The 18,759-nt window shown below is 42.6% G+C and overlaps 1 pseudogene; it reads left to right on the top strand.

Moving 5' to 3' along the window:
• LOC147596740 (NAD(P) transhydrogenase, mitochondrial-like) overlaps positions 1–12,681 on the top strand; it is a 99,573-nt pseudogene extending 86,892 nt beyond the window's left edge.
• The last annotated feature ends 6,078 nt before the right edge of the window (positions 12,682–18,759 follow it).

The following is an 18,759-nucleotide window of genomic DNA, read 5'->3' as shown; positions in this document are numbered from 1 at the left end:
GTGAAGTCTGTTACTAGCAAGGAGGTGTATGCTCACTTCAGTATATCTGACAGTTGGAGGTGATAAGCAAGCCCCATGTTATACAGTCAGGGTCAGGGTTGAGAGAAAATTCCTGGTGAAATCTGTTTCAGTGAACTATCAGCATAATGTTTCAAGTCAGACACAGCATGATTGTGAATCTTTGTTTTGGGTAAAGTATATGTAGACTGAGAGCTCAATGTCATGTAAACAGAAAGTCAAAAAGAGTGTGAGATTTCTGTTTGATTTAAAAACAACCAACCAACCTAAGGGAGATCTTCATAACTGATATTAAAAGCATATCAAAGAACTTAGCAATTTTTCACTTTAAACATTTTTACCATAAAACATGCTTCTCAATCATTCGTGTTTTGGATTTTTGCATATGAATGAGATTCTTATTTTGAAAATCTGGGAGAGCATATGTGACAATGTTTCTGCCGTAATACACGTAGCTTTGAAGAACTGTTGCCATTGAGAGTCGGGAGCAAGATATACAGCTTTTGTTAGACACACTGTGAGACTCAAGGATTTTAGCTGTCTCTCTTCCATGCTTACCTGAATTCTGCTTTCAATCAGACAGGCTAATTTCACTCCAGTTATATGTGGCGCATTGACACATGGACTCGACTTATGGAGTAAGCGAGACTCTGTTTATTTTTACAAGTGGATTTTTATGCGTTTCTCTTCTTAAGCATTACCTTCTTTATTTCATTCTTGTCCAATCAACAGTTGTGCCACATACAAGCTTACCCAAAAAAATTACTAATCACACGTTATACATATTCATGATTGCTAAGCAAAACTAAGTTTAACTACTTTCTAGTAATTTTCCACTACAGCATTCTTCTACTATTACAGACATAACAACTCCAGCAACCTTCTTATCTCCAAGGCCAGTGACTAGTTTTTTGTGAACCTCTGTTGAAACAAGTCATAAATTCTGCTAACAATGTCTTGTATCTTAAAGCTTCTCTTCTCACTCCCATGGCTTTCTTCCAACGAGCATGATTGTATCCTTCTCCCAAGGTTGGTTTCTGTTCACTGACGCCGTACTGGCTCGAGAAATACCCACATCTCCCCCTTCTTTGTTTACGAAAAAGGCTTGTTTCAACGCTTTATCTATTAGAGTCTGCACACATTTCAACACACACAGAATACAGATCAAAATACATAAAAAAATGAATAAGCATCCTACACCTATTTGTAATAAGCTTTTTATCAATCCACTTAAGCCCAATCCACCTAAAAGATTTCTGAATATATCAAAACCATCACTTTGTTGCACTTTCTGTACTCCTTTTTGCAAGTTTTGAATACTTTTGTGAATAGATTCTGAATAATCAGACAGATTCATGCAGCAAAACCCATCAAAATCCTAACAACCATGACCTTGTGCTAATAATAAAAAACCTATTGCTGCTCTATTCTGTTACCAACCCGACTAACCCGGAGACACGGCCAAGCAGGAGGATGATTATCAGCTAGGTCACAGCAGAGAAAGGAGGTAGGCACAGCACCTTCAGGGCATCCCCTGTTGTTAATAGTGTGCTCTGGGTCCTTTCTCTCTCCTCTGCTCTGAGCCGCCTCTGTTTATCCCCTCAGCAGATTCAGTGGAAGAGTACTGACTAGGCGTTGATGCACAGGTGGCCAGCGCATGCAGCAAGGCCTGCCAAGTACATGCCCTGCTGGCTAACAGCAGTTCCTGGAGAGCAACAACATACTGCTCAATAACAACCCTCCTAGATCCCCTCTCTGAGATTGCGTTCTCACAACTGTGTTGTCGTGGTTTTGTTTAGTGAGGTGGGGCCTAAGGTGGTAGCTTCTGTAGGAAAATGCTAGAAGTCGCTCCCCTTTGGTCAGTGGACTTGGCCGGGCCTAGGGCAGACCCGCTGCTGGCCAAGGCCGAGCCGATTGGTAGCAGAACGTTCCATGATAATGCCTCTGCGATAACGTATTTAAGAAGGGGAAAACAGAAAAAAAAAAGAGAGAAGAGAAGATGTGAAGAAGCTGAGTGGGGGCAGAGGCGCAGAGGGGGAGGCGCAGGCCTCATGGGCCTTGCAGGCCTCACCCTCTGGCCTGTCGCCAGGCAGCCCACTGGGCCCGACTCGGTCCAGCCTGGCTGCGAGAAGTGGAGAGGAGATGAGAAGTGAATAAGATGTAAAAAAGATCCTGAGAGACATCTGCCAGCCTGTTGTGAGGAACGGCTGCAGACGCCAAGGTCAGTTCAGAAGGAGGGGGAGGAGTAATGCGGCTCCTGGCCAAGATTCCCCTGCAGCCTGTGGTGACGACCATGGTGGAGCAGATTGTCCCCCTGCAGCCCATGGAGGTCCACAGAGGAGCAGAGATCCACTTGGAGCCCGTGAAGGACCCCACACCGGGGGAGGTGGATGCCTGAAGGAGGCTGTGGCCCGTGGAGGGCCCGCTGGGACAGCCGTTCTGGAGGGACTGCACTCCGTGGAAGAGATGACCCACGCCGGAGCAGTTTCAGGAAGGACTGTGGCGTAGGGGTGGGACCCCACGACGGAGCAGGGGAGGAATGTGAGGAGTTCTTCCCCTGACCATGAAGCAGCAGCGTAAAACAACGTATGATGAACTGACTGCAACCCCCATTCCCTCTTCCCCCCTGTGCCGCTCAGGAGGGGAAGGTAGTAGAGATAATGTTAAGCTTGGGAAGAGGGAGGTGTTGGGGGAGGTTATCTTGTTCTCTGTCTCATTATCCTGCTGTTTGTAGTAATAAATGAATAGTTTTCCCCAAGTCGAGTCTGTTTTGCCTGTAACGGTAACTTTAAGGATTTTCTCCCTGTCCTTATCTCAAACCTCAAGCCGTTTTTCCTTATATTATCTCTCCCTATTCTCTCGGAGGGTGGGGGGAGTGAGAGAGAGACTGCGTAGTCTGGTCCCGATCAGGGCTGAACTACGACATGTGTGCAGCTTGTAATTTCTCACAGTGGCCCTACACAGACCATCACTGAAATCCCTCACACAAGGGGACACCAGGCCATGCACAATCTCCGCAGATTAAAAATAACCCAGCAGGTAATTTAATTGGGTATCTGCCAGATATTTTTACGGTTTTAGCAGTATAGTTACACCATGCAGTGGCATTTCTATATACAGGTATGGTAGCATTTAACCATTGAACTTTATGAGGTTCAGGATCTTTTAGCTTTGCTGTGTTTGGCCAATTGGCCCACGGGTCTGTGTAGTTAAAATACAGACAGTAGTCCATTTTCACAGATCACAATAAGTCCAATTCCTGTGGTTCTTGATTCATTCTTGGAAACCATGGGACCCAGTTGTTCCATTTATCAACGACTCCAGTAGGTGTTTCATTAATATATTGCAATATTTCAGGTGGAACGTGCCAGTCGTCGACAGGCTGTCCTACCAAACAGGTTACAAAAGGATTCCCCGGACTAGACAACAATAAACATATTGTGTCTTTCCCTGTCACGTTCGCCAAAGTTACCCATATGTTGGTTTTGGGCTGTGGTGGCATCCACAATGGTGTGGCAGACGTCATGGTACAGATGGCGATGATTGAGATAACGATGACTTGATCCATCGAGCAGGTACTCATCTTGGTCCAGAACCTGTGGAAACACAAGCATATCCTCTACCCCAAGTTATTAATGGAAATGGTCCTTCCCATTGATTTGTCTGTAAATTTGTTATCATTACTTGGGTTTTCTCATTAGGTTTTAAAGTATTGTGTAAGTCGAAATGATGTTGTATAGGAGGTCCATCCTCCATCCAATGATTTAGAAAATTCAAAACATAACAGGCTTTAGCTATACGTTCTTGTAGGGTTCTGTATGAAATATGGGTGTGCCTGTCAATCCAGGAGCCACTTGAGTTCCCAGATCCCTCTCTAGAGCTCCCCAAGGGAGGGACCGCGCACGTGCAACCCCAGACCCGGAACCCACAAAAGAAGCAACCGCGAGGCGCCACGCACACGTGCACCACCTGAGCAGCAGGAGCTGCCACCACCTCCAGTGCCTATCTCCAAGATGTCGGTGGATCCACAAGGGGTAATGCTTTCTCTTTTCCTTTATTCTTTTTATTTTTTCTGTTGCTCAGCTATGCTGGTGCAATGTTCTGTTATCATTAGAATGTCACTATCGAGCTGTCGTCGCTCAGCGGAGAGGAGAGGCCTAGACAAGCACTTGATCACCATGCGAGGCGATTAGCGAGGTTGGTATCATTAATCCCAAGAAGTCTCCTTTAACTTTGATCGAGGTTTTTTCTTCTTGTTGTTGTTTCACTTCCAGCTCCATGAGACCTTCTGCGGGGGCAGAGAGAGAAACAGCCGGTGCTGCCCATGGCAGAGATGTTGAAGTGGTTGATTGGGGGTGTCTGAGAGTATTAATTTATTTAATATTATTGATGTGCGGAAAAAGGACTCCACAATTTGTGAGATTGTAAAGTAGGTATGTTTATTCAGCGCTGGGCAGCACGGGGGGGTAGTCCCGCCAAAACCGTGCGCGCCTGACGTGGCAACTCACTTTGAATTTATACAACCAGGTGTTACATATACATGAAGTTTCAAAACACGCCTATACATATGCATGAGCTATCCCCGCTTCGTATTAAAATTAGTCCCAAGGGGTCATTTTCATAAACTCCTCCTATCCGCGCTTGCGCAGTGCCTCGTGGTGGTGGTCGTTGGGGGTTGTGGGGATGAAGATAGGTGGCTCCTCTTCGTCACCGCTAGTAACCTTTTGTTTTCGTGCAGACGCAGTTATGTTTTGGCTCTTATCCAAGCCATAGGGTCGGTTTCAGCTGGTTCTTGGAGGTGGGGGGCCCCCTGGTTCTTATCAGGAACTGTCCTTGTGAGGAATGCAAGACTTGCCACCTCAGATAATTTACACAACAGATAGCACCATTTGTCTTAGCATGCACAGCTGTAAGTAATCAATGCCATATCTATTAGAATTTCTTTAACTCCTTCTTTCAGTCCTCCCTTTTCTAGAGAGTTAGTAAATTCCTTTACTATACCTAATTCTAACATGACATTTCTTTATTTAGCATTTTCTCAAAGTATTGGTTAGACTCCATAGTTGGTTTTTCTGGTCTTCACCATGGGCTGCAGGGGAGTCTCTGCAACATTACTCCCCCCCCTCCTTCTTCACTGACCTTGGTGTCTGCAGCCGTTCCTCTCACAAGAAATTCTTCGCAATCAGGCAGGCAGACATCTCTACTTTCTTGCAGCTGGACTGGGCCGAGTTGGGCCCAGATGGCCACCCGGCGGGAGGCTAGAGGATGAAGGCCACAAGGTCCACAAGGGTTATGCCTCCCCCTCCTGGAAAATCATGCTAAGGCACATGGACAATAAGGAGTTGATTAGTGACAGCCAACACGGCTTCACTAAGTGCCTGAAAAATTTGGTGGTCTTCTATGATGATATTAGAGCATTGGTGGATAAGGGACGAGCAATTGATGTCATCTACCTGGACTTGTGCAAAGCATTTGACACTGTCCCGCACGTCTTCCTGCCAGGTCATAATACCCAAAACTGAATTGTTTCAGTATTTGATGCAACCACAAATACAAACTGACTAATTGGGAAGATAATGGTTTAAAAAAAACACAGATGGGGTTTGAAGAAGTTGTGAGTTTTCGTTGTGTGGTGTTTTGGTGGGGTGTTTTTTGTTTTGTGTTTTGGTTCGGGGTTTTTTTGTAGTGAGTTTTGGTTGTTTGTAGTTTCTGGTGTTTTGTTGGGTTTTTTGGTTTTTTTGAGTGTGTGGGGTTTTTTGGTGTTTGTTTGTTTGTTTAAAGATAAGTGTAATTTAAGTGATGTATTTTGCCTTATAAAAAGGGGAGCACCTCTTCTAGTCCTAGCAACTGATTGAACCAAAGCATCAAAAAGCTCATTAGCTATTTCTCATGCTTCTTACTGGAAACTAAAGTCGATTTGACTATCTTAATTACTTAAATTTGTTGTATCTTCCAAAGATACCTCAGTTCTTTCCAGCAATGTTATGCACATAGTACAGTTACATTGAGTGTCTATTTTCTTCTCCCTGTAGAAGGTAACTAACTATAATGCATTGACATGCTAATGGTAAGATGCTTCTTTCAAACACGTTAGAAGCAGAAGCATGCAAGCACATCTATAGCGCTGAGAGATGATCGAGATATAAAAGGAATGTTTAAAGATGATAAAGCCAAAGGAGAAGTTTAATGAATTCTTAGTATCCTCTAGCCACATCGCCCAAGTTGCAGAAGGCAAAGGAAGGGACTGGGAGAATGAAGAACTGCCCGCTGTACTGGAAGAGCAGGTTCGGGAACATCTAAGGAACCTGAAGGTGCACAGGTCCATGGGACCTGATGAGATATATCCATGGGTCCTGAGGGAAATGGTGGATGAAGTTGCCAAGCTGCTGGCCATCATATTTGAGAAGTCATGGCAGTCTGGTGAGGTTCCCATTGACTGGAAGAGGGGAAACATAACCTGAATTTTTAAAAAGGGAAACAAGGAAGACCCAGGGAACTACAGGCCGGTCAGCCTCACCTCTGTGCCTGGCAAGGTCATGGAGCAGATTCTCCTGGAAACCATGCTAAGGCACATGGAGAGCAAGGAGGTGGTAGGTGATAGCCAATATGGCTTCACTAAGTGCCTGAAAAATTTGGTGGTCTTCTATGATGACGTTACAGCATTGGTGGACAAGGGACGAGCAACTGAGAGCATTGAGAGCAGCCCTGAGGAGAAGGACTTGGGAGTGCTGGTGGATGAGAAGCTTAACATGAGCCGGCAATGCGCTCTTGCGGCCCAGAAGGCCAACCGCATCCTGGGCTGCATCAAGAGGAGTGTGGCCAGCAGGTCGAGGGAGGTGATTCTCCCTCTCTACTCTGCCCTGGTGAGACCACACCTGGAGTACTGTGTCCAGTTCTGGAGCCCCCAACATAAGAAGGACATGGACCAGTTGGAGAAGGTCCAGAGGAGGGCCACAAAGATGATAAAAGGGCTGGAGCACCTCTCCTATGAGGACAAGCTGAGAGAGTTGGGGCTGTTCAGCCTGGAGAAGAGGAGGCTCCGGGGAGACCTGATAGCAGTCTTCCAGTACCTCAAGGGGGCCTACAAGAAAGATGGGGAGAGGCTGTTTAGTAGGGCCTGTTGCAATAGGACGAGGGGTAATGGTTTTAAAATAGAGGGGGGTAGATTTAGATTGGAAATTAGGAAAAATTTTTTTACGATGCGAGTTATAGAACACTGGAACAGGTTGCCCAGAAAGGTGGTGGAGGCCCCATCCCTGGAAACGTTCAAGGCCAGGTTGGATGAGGCTCTGAGCAACCTGATCTAGTTGGGGATGTCCTTGCTCCTTGCAGGGGGGTTGGACTAGATGACCTTTGAAGGTCCCTTCCAACTCTAACTATTCTATGATTCTATGATTCTAACTGACATCATCTACCTGGACTTGTGCAAAGCATTTGACACTGTCCCACATGACATCCTTCTCTCTAAACTGGAGAGACATGAGTTTGATGGATGGACCACTCAGTGGTTAAGGAACTAGCTGGATGGCCAAACTCAGAGTTGTGGTCAGTGACTCGATATGCCAGCGGAAACTGGTGATGAGTGGTGTCCCTCAGGGGTCCGTGTTGGGCCTGGCCCTGTTCAACACCTTTGTTGGCGACATGGACACCCTCAGCAAGTTTGCCGATGATACCAAACTGTGTGGTGCAGTCAACATGCTGGAGGGAATCATAGAATCATAGAATCTTTAAGGTTGGAGAAGACCTCCAAGATCATCAAGTCCAACCATCAACCTAACACCACCATGTCCACTAAACCATGTCCTGAAGTGCCACGTCTACATGTTCTTTGAACACCTCCAGGGATGGTGACTCCACCACTGCTTTGGGCAGCCTGTTCCAGTGCCTGACCACTCTTTCAGTAAAGAAGTGTTTCCTAATATCCAACCTAAACCTCCCCTGCCACAACTTGAGGCTATTTCCTCTCGTCCTGTCACTAGTTACTTGGGAGAAGAGACCAATATCCGCCTCCCTGCAACCTCCTTTCAGGTAGTTGTAGAGAGCAGCCTCCTCTTCTCCGGACTAAACAATCCCAGTTCCCTCAGCCACTCCTCATAAGACTTGTGCTCCAGACCCCTCACCAGCTTTGTTGCCCTTCTCTGGATGCACTCCAGCAACTCAATGTCCTTCTTGTACTAAGAGGCCCAAAACTGAACACAGTATTCGAGGTGCGGCCTCACAAGTGCCGAGTACAGGGGCACAATCACTTCCCTACTCCTGCTGACCGCACTGTTCCTGATGCAAGGCATAATGCTGTTGGCCTTCTTGGCCACCTGGGCACACTGCTGGCTCACGTTCAGCCGTCTGTCTACCAGCACCCCCAGGTCCCTTTCGGACGATTCTATGATACTTTGCCTCTACCTAAAGCAAGGAGATGGGACTTTCCTCCCTGTTCCTGTCTTTTAATACCCAACAATCCAGCATTTCTCTGATCCTTCCTGCCTCATGGGCTCTTCAAACTCCTTCTACAGATACCTCCTTCAAGATCTGTGGTTTTTTGGTGGAGATTAAAGTGCAGAGAAAAGCACATGACTGTGGGAGCAGTTATACTGGTCCTAAAGGAGCAAGGATCTGATCTGGATGGGGAGCAGTGCAGTGAACAGGTCTTGTCACTGTGAAATGCAGTGCTCTGCACAGAATAGCTTCACGGCAGCCCCATGGGACATGGGCATAGCTGGGGCCAAACTGTTGCCCAGAGAGGTGGTGGATGCCCCATCCCTGGAAACATTCAAGGCCAGGTTGGATGAGGCTCTGAGCAACCTGATCTAGTCAGGGATGTCTCTGCTCCTTGCAGGGGGGTTGGACTAGATGACCTTTAAAGATCCCTTCCAACTCAAACTATTCTATGATTCTATGATTCTATAAATATGGTACTGCTTGGAAGGTGGACATGAATGCTTGCTGTGCGTGATGTGTCTCAGGCTGATGATTGTAGCCAGACAGAATGGTAAAATAGTCCTATTACTTCAAAAATTGAGGAAAATCCACTGAGCTTGTTGGTATAAGCTTTTGCTGGGGGGAAAATTTACTCTGTTGGTCTATCCTGCAGTGACGTGTTTCTGGGCATTTCTGGCTACTATTTCCTTCTGTGTTGTCACTAGAAGTGTCCTTGGCCTTTTTATTGCAGTAGGGTCTCCAAAGTCACTTTGTAGGTACAACAACTTACTGAAAGAGCCTTCTTAGGATGGAAGGATTGAAAATGTACTCCTAGCTTTTTTTAGTTTTACTAGGAATTGAGCATATTCTTTTGCATACCTGTTGTGTCAGTCATACTTTTAACTTTCCAGAAAAGGAACACCTGCTCTCCAGGTGAAGAGTCAAATCTATGGGCCTTGTTCCCTTTCCCACCCACTCAGTTCCCTGTAACACTGGAAAAGTACTTACAATATTGTTAAGATTTAACCATTTCTTTTTATTAATTTGTATGTGTGTTTATACTTAAAAAACTTCTCAGCCTTGTAGGGCACAGGTGGCAATTTTGTCATATAAAACAGAGTGGTCAATACTTATTAATGGGGATGGACTTTTTCCTGTTAGGTTTGGTATTCACTCTGTGACTGGCCATATGCCTGGTCAGCTGAATGTACTCCTAGCAGAAGCTGGTGTATGAGGGATTTCAGATGATGGTCAGTGTAGGGCCACTGTGGGAAATTACAAGCTGCACACAGCTGTGAGAACGCGACCTTGGAGAGGGGAGCTAGGAGGGTTGTTATCTCAGAGAGGGGATCTAGGAGGGTTGTTATTGAGCAGGATGTTGCTGCTATCCGGGAACCGCTGTTAGCCAGCAGGGCATGTACTTGGCAGGCCTTGTTGCATGCGCTGGCCACGCATGCACCAACACCTGGTCAGTACTCTTCCACTGAATCTGCTGAGGGTATAAACAGAGGCAGCTCAGAGCAGAGAGAGAGAGAGAAAGGACCCAGAGCACACTCTACGAACAACAGGGGATGCCCTGAAGGTGCTGCGCCTACCTCCCTTCTCTGCTCTGACCCCGCTGATCATCATCCTCCTGCTCAGCAGTGTCTCTGGCATAGTCAGGTTGGTAAGACTCTCATAAAGGGAAAACAATATGCTAGTAATTGCTTCTGCTAGGAACTGTAACTGCTTATGCGAGGCTATAATAGAGCAATAAATACTGTTGTGCTTTTAAATATCATATGTTGGGTAAATTTTGTGCATAGAAATCCTAGGAACCAGTTACAGCTGGTGTTCCCTATGATATTGTACTGGAAATGGATGAGATCAACGAAGACTTCCCAGTTTAATATGCGAGCTGTAAGTTTCTAGTAGATTGGATTTGGTCTTGTCAATTTTTATTTGATTCTTCTGTTTTTACATCACATAAGGATTTTAAAAACAGAAAATGTTAGACCATTTAGTTTCTCTTTGTGCCTGTTGTGATATCACTGCAGAGGAGCAGAGGTCTTTCTCTTGCAATCTGAGTGCTCTCCCAGCTGATGGCAAGTGAGCACAGAGGAATATGAGAAATGGCCTGACTCAAAAGCAGAAAACTGAGAAGCAGAGTATAGACAGGTTAAAGCAAAGGGAAATATTGGATACAGGAGTACAGAAAAGAGTAGGTATTGAAGGGAGAGGGATAAATAGGCCTGTGAACCTTATTTTCTCCAGAACCAAGAGAACTTTTAAAAAATTGCTTGTAGCTGTGAAATAAATGACAAATGCTGTGTCTTTTTTTTAATCACTGTTACTGCTCCATGCAGGAAAACTGCTGGGTCTTTTTTAGGTCAGGTGCTGTGGATGATTTGACCATGTTATATCTTGCAAACCAGTATAGCAATGTACATACTTCATCTTGCTCTCCTACATCTTTATTTAAAAATAAGAAAGTTTCTAGTAAAAGGTTTTTCTAAAGAATACTCAAAGGAAAAACCAGGCACAGAGAGATTTGAAAGTGCTGATACTATGTGTGTATGAAACCACATTTAAATATCAAAGGATTTAACTTTGTGTGGCAGAGTGGCCTAATGAGCCCCTTGAAATGGGGTTCTAGATGCTTGCAGTTTGCTGGGTGTAGTTGGTAGCACACTTGGACTCTCACGTATAACTTGCCTTTATAAGTTTGTAAAACATTTGTGAATGAAGTCCCCGTAAATGTTTGTGGAGTGCTTACCATAAGGGATTCTTCTGCCTCTAAAGATCAGATTTAACACACAAATGTACATCAGCCTCAGTGTCAGTTTTCAGATAATTTTTCATCAGTTTTATTATCTTTCTCTTGCTGCAGAAACTGACTTGGTCCTTGTAATTGGTGCAAATAATACAGTTAATTCAGCAGCTCAGGAAGATTCGATCTCTGTCATAGCTGGAATGCCAGTTCTTGAGGTTTGTAAGTCCAAACAGGTGAGATTAAGGGTCGTGTCAGCACCTACCTATAGATAGCATGCTTTTAAAAACATGGTTTATAGGAGAAGCTAACAAGATTATCTTACTCTTCTGGTTTCCATGGGAAACTTTTCTGCACATTGTCCAACAAAACAGCGCTCTGTAAGTGTGATGCAGTGTTCATGATGTTATAATCATCAGCAAATGCTTTAGTGAGACTAATGGTGACTGCAGTTGAAAAGACCAATGCAAGTACTTCTGCTCAAAAAATGTGATTAGAACAAATGATGTTCTGCTCACATCAAGTTTCCTTGATGTTAAATCTTTTTTGATCTCTTCTTCTGAACCCAGTCTTAGCCTCAGTTCTTCTTCAGGTTAACTATTCCTTTGCACTCTTTGTGAATTTTTTTTTTTAGTTCAGTGTTGTTATACTGAACTATTAAAGTACTCAGTGTCATAGGCACATACATTAATCAGTGTTTTGTCCATAGCTATGTGATGCAATTTGAGAAATAAACATTTACATATTTAAAGTTGGTACAGCTTCACAGTTTCTCTCCTGAAGGTGCGAAGGTTAACTAATTTGGCATTTAATGGCCAAAACTCGCTGAAATTTATTTTAGGATTTTTTTTCTTTTTTTTTTTTTTTTAATTTCACGTATGAAGTAATACAGAGTAATAGTCTGGAGAAATACCGAACAGCGTTGCACCAGATATTGATGTGAACGCTCATCTGAACTGTGGTGTCGACAGGGAATTGAGTTCTCAAAATAGTTTAGAAATGAAAAAGTCTCAAAAACCTATGTTATAATAATCAGTGCCCATCTTTATTTTACTTTTTTACATGGAATAAAGTAATGAAAATATATGAATAGATGTAGTGTCCACAATCACTTCATCTGACATGTAAAATTGTGTTTAACAATAACATGTTTCTGAAATTGGTCCAGATTTCAATTTATCTGGTATATTAAAATTTTAAATACAGTTTTGTAGCAGTGAGCACCTTATTTTGGCCAGGGGTCTCTCTTCCTCTCCCTTCGTTTATGGAGGTTGGCTTTGTGTCGTCTTCATTTGAGGGGGAATGATGGTTGGTTTTCACTGTGTAAAACATGAACTCTTTATATGCAGGTAATTGTAATGAAGAGATCTTTGGGAGTTGGTTATGCAGCTGTGGGCAATCCAGTCTTCTACAAACCCAATACTGCCATGTTGTTGGGAGATGCGAAGATGACTTGTGATGCCCTACAGGCCAAAGTCAGGGAATCATATCAAAGCTAAATACTGATTTATATTCCACTCATGATTGCGACTACAGTTTTGTCACAGAGGTAATGGAAAACAGAAGTTAAAAGAATCTCTTACTGTCGTAATGCAGCTGGCATTTGGAGAAGACTGCATTGACTTCTAGGAGATGTAGTTCAGTCAGGGATGTAGGCTTTTATGAAAGGATGGGCACATTAGTCCTTCAAACCAAATCTCCCATGAGGCAATGAATTAAAGAACGAAAATGTGCTTTTTAAGGTTAACGTTGAGCTGTTAGAAGCAGGAAGTAACTTCTCTTTGTCATCTTTAAGCAGCTATTGGTTTCCTCCTCCTCTGTACTTCTGTCATAGAAATTCACTAAAAATTACTGTGCCAAAATTGTATTTTGTCTTATCAAAGCTGTTCTTTGGCCAGTATGGACAAAACCAACTATTTATTCATCAAAATTGAAAGCAGAATTGCAAACATAATATTCTGTTAAAACTCTATTAAAAAAAAAATTGAACTGTTTCTTTTGTGGATTGTATGGATGCTGTGAATCAGGAACACTTTAGGAAAGTTAATTTTCTTTAAAATACAGTTCCACTTTTTTGTAGTGTCCACTTACACTGTGTAAAACAAAACACGGGATTTCAGGGACCTACCCAGTAATCTTCAAGCCTGACAAGGAAATGTACGCTTACTTGCACTGCTTAACTGTTTTCAGCAGCTGCTAAATTCTCCATCTTTTCCAGTTGTTTCCTTTTTAACTGTCTGAGGAAAATATGGTCCAGTTCTTCACAGGCAGAACATTTTGCATATCTGATCTGTTCACAGAATTTGGACCACAGTGTTTCAGGTTTTGTTCACTTAGACTTTTAACTGTATTTGCCACTTTAAAATTTAGTGATGCTTTCTGGATTAACATCTTTGTGATGCTGGAAAAGATACTTTTGAACGTATTTAAGATGCTGGAGTTTATTAGAATTTTTCCTAAATAACTAAGCTATTGTTTGTATGGCACAGAAACATACCAGACTTAAAATCCAGTGGTTTTATTATTTGACTTCTCCCTAATCTAATTAAAAGCACTGTTAAATTTCCATAAGTTCAGTAAAGAATTGAATTATGATATATAATGCTGTTTTGTTTTTATGCTAAGTGTACTTGAGTGGAACTCAAATATTTGCCTAATAAAATGAATTTATCGTGTTTCCATAATGATTTAGCAACTGTCCATGGTGACAAAGGCTAAATATAAATAGCTGTACCTGTGTTAGAAAGCATTCATATCTGGGTAAGACAAATTAATATGAAGCAAGTCTTGAAATTAATCCATCTTGATTGATAGAACAAACTTTTTTTTGTTACACCATGTATTGAGACCTCATATAAAATATAGTATTTCCACTTAGCTACCTCTGTTTTTGTGAAGATCACTTAAAACCCAGACTTTGAGCATGTAATGCATTAAAAAATGTAACAGTGTATGAAAGAAGCTACTCTTATTGCAAATCTCTTTTATATAATTGAAATAAAATTTATCACATAAGCATTAATATGTTGTACACTGCAGGAAAATACTTGCAATTTAATTTTAAATTAAAACATCGTGGCAGTTATGTTTGAACGTAGCATGTATGGCCTCTTGATTTCATTGTATTCAACTTTTCTTTTAGGTCTGCAAAAAAATAGGAGGCAAATGGGAGAACGGGAAAGACTAGGAAATGATCCTCTATCTCTCTCCCTCACAACTAAGCAAAAAAAGAGATTTGAAAGGATTTAACCTTCTAAAACATTAATTTTTATTTTGTCAAACTTGAAGTATCTATACAGCGGTATGCATCATTTCTCTACTTATAAGTAGCTAATGTAAGACAACTTTTCTTTAATAAAAAGGAGAGGTGAATTTTTTCCCTTTGTATTTGGAAAAAAAATCATACAGTTATGTTGGATCAGAGGTACTAGTGTTATCTTTAAAACTGTGCTTTACCGTGGAACATCAGGTAATTGTTGAAGTGCTAATAAAATGTTGATTATTTTTCTTTATTGATCACTGTCTCTTTTCTCTCTTGTTATATTTCCTGAATAGTTAAGTAGTCTGACATTCTTTCTGGGAGTTAGAAGATCAAAATGCCACTGAGGGATGTTGAGATTAAAGAACACAGTGAAAAGGACTGTCGCAGTTTAACCCCAGCCGGCAACTAAGCACCACATAGCCGCTACCCTCGCTCACTCCCTGCCCAGTGGGATGAGGGAGAGAATTGGAAGAGTGTAAGTGAGAAAACTCATGGGTTGAGATAAAGACAGTTTAATAGGTAAAGCAAAAGCAATGCACACAAGCAAAACAAAACAAGGAATTAATTCACTACTTCCTATTGGCAGGCAGATGTTCAGCCATCTCCAGGAAAGCAGGGCTTCATCATGTGTAATGGTTACTTGGGAAGAGAAACACCATAACTCCCAACATCACTGTTGTGATTTAACCCCAGTCAGCAATCAAGTACCACACAACTGCTCGCTCACCCTCCCCCTCCCCAGGGGAATGGGGGAGAGAATTGGGAAGAAAAGAAAAATCGTGGGTTTAGACAGTTTACTAGGATAGAAAAGGAAAGATAATATATATTGATAATAATAAAAAAAATAAGTATAATAAAATATACAAAACAAAAAATGCACAATTTCTCACCACACAATTACTGATACAGTCTATCCTGAGCAGCAATCACAGAATGAAACCGAAAGCGATCCTGGAATGATCTTGAGCAGTGAGAGAGAAGAGTGAGAGTGCTGCCCCCTGGCCAATCCCCACTTATATACTGAGCATGATATTTAATGGTATGGAATACTTTCTTTGGCCAGTTTGGGTCAACTGTCCCAGCTGTGTCCCCTCCCAACTTCTTGTGCACCCTCAGCCTACTCGCTGGTGGGGCAGTGTGAGAAGCAGAAAAGGCTTGACACTGCTCAGCAATAACAAAACCATCCCTGTATTATCAATGCTGTTTTCAGCACAAATCCAAAACATAGCCTCATACTAGCTACTATGAAGAAAAGTAACTCTACCCCAGCCAAAACCAGCACATTCTTCACCCCTTATTACATACCATTAATGTCATGCTCAGGTCCCACACTATCCAGTACAACCTCATTAACCACCACCCCCCATTCTCATCCTTTGGTATAATACATAGATATCATTCCCTTAGTCTATGGACCACCCCTGTGAAATGTCTGTAAAATGTCCATAAATGTTCCCAAAATGTTCATTTATTCCATGACTTTGGACTCCATCTGTTATGGTGGTTACTGAGGACAGGAGAGGTGGTGTGTTGCATGGAGTTATTGGGCACCAAAGCCAGTTCAGGTTGGGTCACTGCTGCACTTGCACTGCTTCTTGTAAAGCTTGTCCTCCATTGATCCAAGTGGTTCCTGCTATAATAATTCCTATAACATCCAACTCAAATAATGGGTTACAACAATTTAAATGTATTTCCATTACAATCTCCACCCCTGGTCCCTTTGGGCCAGGTTATAGGTTTTAACATTGCAATAAACTCCTCCCCTTGCTCTTAGCCTGGCTAGCAACAAGGGGTTCCTGCTATAGTAATTCCCATAACATGCAACTCAAATAATGGATTATTTTCACACAGGATTAAATCACCTTGAGGTACACATTGGACTCCCCCATCCTTCTGCATTACCCACCAAGTGCACCCAGATCCTTGAGCAAAAACAATCCCACAAATATGTTTGCCCTTTGTTGAGGAAGGAATAACCCAGACTGTTTTTCCCAACGAGTTCATAATATATACTATGGAGATCTTATCTCTTTCCACAGTGCGCAGGGGTTTTGATTGGGCAGGGCCAGGTCGACTGGCAGATCCTCTAGTGTTAACTAGCCAAAGTGGCTTCTGCTGAATGCGTATTCCAATGCTTGAATGTCCCATCACCCATTGCTCTCAGTGCAGTTTTCAGCAGTCCATTGTACTGTTCAATTTTCCCAGAGGCTGGTGCGTCATAGAGGATGGGATACACCCAGTCAATACCATGTTCTTTGGCCTATGTGTTTATGAGGTTGTTTTGAAAATGAGTCCCGTTGTCTGACTCAGTTCTTTCAGGGGTGCTATGTTGCCATAAAACTTGCTTCTCAAGGCCCAGGATAGTGTTCCAGGCAGTGGCATGGGTCACAGGGTATGTTTTCAACCATCCAGTAGTTGCTTCCACCATTGTAAGCACATGGTGCTTGCCTTGGTGGGCTTGTGGTAGTGTGATATAATCAATCTGCCAGGCTTCCCCATACTGATATTTCAGCCATCGTCCTTCATACCAAAAAGACTTTAGCTGCTTGGCTTGTTTGATTATGGCGCATGTTTGACACTCATGGATAACCCGTGCAATGGCATCAATAGTCAAGTCCACCTCTTGATCACAAGCCCATTTGTATGTTGTATCCTGTGATGGTTTAGCCTGAGTTACCACACAGTTTCTCGCTCTCCCTACCCCTCCCTAGCGGGATGAGGGAGAGAATTGGGAAGAAAGGAAAAATCATGGTTTGAGATGAAGACAGTTTACTAGAATAGCAAAGGAGAATGACAATAATAAGAGAATATAAAGATACTAAAATATACAAAATGAACAATGCACGATTTCTCACCACCCGATGTCCCAATGACTGATACAGCCTGTCCCAAGCAGTGATCATGGAAAACGAAAACCAAGCAGCCAGCAAAGGAGTGAGAAGGAGAGAGCGAGAGCCAGAGATGCCCACCTCCCCTGGGCAACCCCCACTTAAGTACTGAGCATGACATTTATGGCATGGAATACTCTCTTTGGCCAGTTTGGGTCAACTGTTCTGGCTATATCCCTCCCATCTTCCTGCACCTGCACATTAGCGAGACCTGGAAAGCTGGACAGTGTCCTTGGTCTCATTAGCAACAACTCTTATCATCAGTGTGTTTATCAACATTCTTCACATCTGAAATCCAAAACATACCAGCTACTGAGAAGAAAATTAACTCCATCCCTTATAAATAGCTCACTCTTATGTTCCCAATCCAGGTCCACCTGAGCCACTTCAAGTCTAGCAACCTGGTCTACTTGCTCATTGTTTTGATGTTCTTCATTGACTCAACTCTTGGGTATGTGGTTTGTGGGTTGGTTTTTTTTTTGAGATAAGAACGGTTTAATAATTGAAAAAATAAAATAATAATAGTAATTACAAATTGTAATGATGTCATATGATATGGAATATCCCTTTGGTCAGTTGGGGTCAGTCGTGCCAACTGTGTCCCCTCCCAACTTCTTGTGCACCCCCAGCCTACTCGCTGGCAGGATGGTATAAAGAGCAGAAAAGGCCTTGACTCTGTGTAAGCACTGCTCAGCAATAACTAAAACATCCCTGTATTATCAACACTGTTTCCAGCACAAATCCAAAACATAGCCCCATACTAGCTACTATGAAGAAAATTAACTCTACCCCAGCCAAAACCAGCACAGAATCATAGTGAAATATGCATTTAAAAAAAAATTGAATGATTCTTTAAAATATTTGTTCTAGGTATGATTGATATCACCTGAGCTTAGCAACTTTTATATGAGCTCTTCTAGTAAATTAAGAGGGTTAGACAACTGCTGAGAGCAGTTGATCCCAATATGTTTCATTTTTGATGTAGTTCTTCAGGCTTTCTTTTTTAACATGGCTGAATGCTTCATTTTCCATTGGCTGAGGTGTGAGATGAATCCTATCCCATTGAGCCTGAGACCATATAAGATTGCTTCAGTTCTTATTTAGTTCTACAAGATGGTCAAGTTGATTGTTATGATTATTTCAGTACCTGCCTTCAAAGTGAATGATAAATGAATAATGTTAGTCATCTGCTAGTTTGTTCAATTAGTATCATCACACAAGTCTGACATGCAACTCGTTTTCTTCAAGCTTTGGTCAAGCTGAGACTTGAGGCCTCTCTTAGAGATCTATCTTACTAGCAAAACATTTGGTCCATTTCTTCGTGCTCTTAGGAAGTCAGCTGGATAACAAACAGCTTGTGTTGCTTGATGCTCCTGTCCCCTCAGTGAACTTTATGCTTGAGCCAAGTGACATTTCATTTCCAGTCA

This window comes from Chlamydotis macqueenii, chromosome W (genome assembly GCF_036417535.1).
Source record: "Chlamydotis macqueenii isolate bChlMac1 chromosome W, bChlMac1.mat, whole genome shotgun sequence".
In the NCBI taxonomy this organism is placed as follows: Eukaryota; Metazoa; Chordata; class Aves; order Otidiformes; family Otididae; genus Chlamydotis; species Chlamydotis macqueenii.
This window is presented reverse-complemented; position numbering and strand designations above follow the sequence as displayed.